The sequence below is a fragment of the Vulpes lagopus genome, chromosome 17 (genome assembly GCF_018345385.1).
Source record: "Vulpes lagopus strain Blue_001 chromosome 17, ASM1834538v1, whole genome shotgun sequence".
NCBI lineage: Eukaryota > Metazoa > Chordata > Mammalia > Carnivora > Canidae > Vulpes > Vulpes lagopus.
In genome coordinates this window covers 14,769,545-14,773,789 of record NC_054840.1, presented here as the reverse complement: position 1 = coordinate 14,773,789, position 4,245 = coordinate 14,769,545, and positions in this window count along the sequence as shown.

The following is a 4,245-nucleotide window of genomic DNA, read 5'->3' as shown; positions in this document are numbered from 1 at the left end:
GGGAAATGTAATTTGGGCTGGGAGGATGCAGTGCCTTTGCATGATAAGGTGAGAAAGATAAGCTATCAGAGGTTACTTGTCCATTGGCCAGACCAGGACAGGAACCAAACTGCTTCCCACTTTTTAGATTCTACTCAGAACTGGTCCTCCTCTCTTCCGGTCCTTTGTGTTTCTCCAGTGGTGAAAACTGAGGTTGCTGAGAAGGACTGTGAACCTTTTTCCTGGGGCTGCAAGAGTCTGCAGGGGGAGGGCCGTGAAGAGGGGTGGGGCGCGATGGGGGCGGGGCTGCAGAACCCCCTGGAAGGCCTCGCCTATAAATCCACCACCTATGCAATGAACTGAATTTTTCTCAGCTGACCCTGAGGTCAAGGACTGACTGATTTTCCTTGGGATTTTGTGTGTGTGTTTGTTTTTATTTATGGACTGTGTTACCTTCCTCCTATAGCAATGATGGTCAGTGCTAAGGTTACAGAGGCCATAGAATTCCAGAAAAAAGGTTCCTATCCATAACCAGGGACAGCTTCAGGAAGCTGAGATGCTGAGAGTCATGAGAATTTCTTAGGCTGTAGACTTCTTACTTTGAAGACTCCATGGAGAGACCCATGTCCATAGTCTAAGGAGGTTATTGAGCTTTGAAAAACAGTGATATAGTGGGGCTGGGTTGAGGTGAGGCAGAGTGAAACTTAGAAGCCAGGCCATAGGGGAGGGAAGACATTAGACCCACTGGAGGATGGGGGTGGGGATCAGTTGCCTGGTTGTTTAGAAAACTTATTTTAACCAAGGACAAAGGTGAACTATTTTAACAAGAGAAACAAATATTAACACGAACGAGATGTAAAACATTTGGATATGGCTCATGTTAGGAAAAAAAAATATGAGATCAGGGAAGTTCTTTGAGGGGTGAGATGGAGGGACACTGTACTTGGAAGTGTGAGCTTCCTAGTATAAACTCAGAAAACAAAAGGATACGCCTTCTTCCTTTTTCCTTCCCTCTCTCCCCCAATCTCTGTCTCTTCTTCCTCCTTGTCCCTTTCTTCCAGTCTCATTGCTGACTGGGAATCCAACTTGGGGCTCTCCTCCATCACTGCATCCCCAATGATCAAGATGATGCCATTGGGGGTATCTACCCCCTGCCAGGTGTGTGTGTGTGTGTGTGTGTGTGTGTGTGTGTGTGCGCACACGCGTGCCTGTGCCTGTGGCTGTGCCTGGGAGGGACCTGGGGTGCTCTCTCTACTATTTTGCAGTCTCCCCTCCCCCACAATCAGACATCTGGGTTAAGTGCTGCCTCTCTTAGGAACAAAAGTACAATAATAAAAAGCAGCAATTTGAATTTTGAATTCCATCTGGAAATGATTAGAAGTGTGAATTTTGTTAATGGTATACGTCATCATTGTTCACAAAAAAAGCTACAGAAATAGGCTTTGCCATTATAGTAAAGGCAACTTAATTTCATTTTGGAATTCCTTCACTTCCTATTTCCTAATAATTTCAAACCAAATAACTGAAATTGAAAATCAGTCAGCCCTGCTCCAATAACACTGCCATAATCTTCTCGATATTATTATTTTCACTGTTGTCAGCATAATGATTCGGGAATGAATCAAAGAGAACCCGCCCTGAAGTGTGCTTTCAAAGCCTTTTCAAGCTCCAGAATTAGTCTTGGGATCATTTAATCCCTAGAACAACCACGCTACTGAGATTTTTGGTTAGTCCGTTCTGATGATGCAAAATACCGAGAGAATAACATTCTATTTCATGGTGGAAAAAAAAAATCAGAGTCCTTTCTTCCAGCCAGAAGTACAGAAGTATAAGGACTCTTGATGAGATACAGTGAAGCTTTAAAAGCTGGAAAAATAGAAAAATATATGAAATTGGCTTCCTTCAACCTCTCTTAGGATAGTTAATTAGCCCTGGAAATAACTTTACCAAAATGAGAAGGAGGTTTCTTTTGGGTGGGTTAGATGTTTAAAGAAAAAGGTTTTGAGTATTACCGAACGGAATTCCTCCTTTGATCCAACCTAGAAGCAAGACATGTTGACTTTCTAGCTCCAAAATACGAGTCAAATCAGACCATCTGTCTCCCTGCTTCTGATCCTACCTTCTTAGTGCAGGCCTTTCCTCATGGGGCTTCCCTGCCCTGACCCCTGCCCGGCCCATCCGCCCTCACACAACAGCCAGTGTCCCGGTCTTACAGCGTAAGATCACCTCCTTCCCGCATTGTCCCCCTGCTTACCGTCCGACAGTAAGAGACGTTTGGATTTAAGTCTCACTGTGTCCCCCAACTGCTCCACCCTCCCCGACCCCCTGTTGCTTCTTCTCCAGTACTCTGCTGTGTCTTTCATAAGACCTTACCACAACTCATAAATATTTTGTTTGCTTTTTTTTTCTTGTGCACCAGATTGTATGATTCATGAATTTGGGGATGTTACTGTTTCTGTCTCATATTTATCTTTGTTTCCTAGTGGCAAGCTCAACGACTAGCACGTGGTAGATTTTTCCTACAGCATTTTTTTAATAAAAACTTTCAAATATGCAGTAAAGTTAAGAGGATTTTACAACAGATAGGTGAATACCTACCACCTAGTTTCTACTATGCTCTCTTCATTGGATGTCTATCCAGCTCTCCATTCCTCTATCAGTACCCAGTTGGCTTTTAATACTTTTGTTGAATAAGTGAATATACAGATGAATGAACATTCCTCTTTTGGTTGATAGATGGAAGCTTCTTTCTGAGGTTGGCCCAATACAAATACTGAGCTTCCTTGTTTCTGTGTGGATACAGGGTATGGGGAACGATGTAATGTGTTCTAGAATGTGTATCTGCTAAACTCTGTCTTGTGTACTGGGCTTAATACTGGGGATTCAGAAATAAGAACAGATTTTCTGCCTTCCAGGGGGACATGTTCTCCTAGTGAGAGAATCTAAATATGGTAATGATGGAAGAAGAAAGAAGTAGAAAATGTGAACTAGTGATTTTTTTTTGGTACACACAACTTATTAATAAAAACTGACCAGTGTTATGATGTTAAAACTGCCCGATTTCCCTGCATTTTGTATTTTTTGTTGTAACAGCAGCTGTTGACTTGGCCAATATCAGTGCAGGAATATTTTATGATTCCAAGTTTAGTGAGTGACAAACGCAAGCCCATTTGAACCATGAAACTTTTGGCTATTCTATTTTTAAAAGTTCCGTGACCATCATTGAAATATACAAATAATAGAAGAAAAGAAAAAGCATATAAAACGTGTTTGTAATCTAGGCTAACTATGGTCATGGCAAAGAGCATTTCTGCGTCTAGAAAACTGACAGAGCAAGCACAGCAGGTAGGGCTTTCTTCCCTTCTGCATGCAGATGGTATTTTTTTCCCTGAACTATGTTTGATTATTTGTTGGGCCCTGTATTTATCACTTCGATTGCTCGGAGGAAATGCTTACCTTCAAAGTGACATCCTGGGGCGGTGCTTTGCAATATCTTTTATTAAGCTTTACTGTGTCTATTCACATTTATTTTAACTCTCAGTTTTGGAAGGAGGATTTTTAAGAAGGTCAATGCAGTACCTTTGTAATTGAATTCCAAGAGTACTTAGCAGGGGTCCATGTCTATAGGGGTGTTGAATCATTGCAAGCTGGGAATGCGTCCAAGTTCATGCTTAGCTGAGAATCCTCTGTTAAATATTTAAAAGTGAAAGCAATCTTTCAAAATAGGCATATGGGCCTGGACAGCATAGAAATGGGTGAACACAGCACCTGGGTAAGCAGCAAAGGTGAAAGCTGGCAGCTGGGCTTCTCGGTCCTCTGACCTCAGATGTCTCCTCACGCCCTTGACCCTTTTAGTCAATGTAGTTCTGCTTTGAAACATGTCACTGACCCCATCCCATCATCTTTCATTTGCTCACATTGTCCTCCCATGGGCTTGCATGTGGCCAATATTTCAGGGGCCAGTGAGGTCCTGACCTGGATTTGCTTCCTTGCTTTGCCACTAGTGGCTAAAGGACTTTAAACAAGAAATGCCTCTGTTCCAGGTTCCACATTCCATACATATAACTGGGAGACCTTAATATCTACTCCAACATGTAAAATGTGTTCACCGTGGAGAAGACCCTTGATAAGTGTTCGTTTTATCCTGCTGTTTTAAGATCAGCTGCCACATTGGATTAGTAAGAAAAGGATAAGTTTGGAGACAGATGTGGATGTAAGCACCTAGATATTTAGTGCAGTATGAAAAACCAAATCTAGAGGTGAATA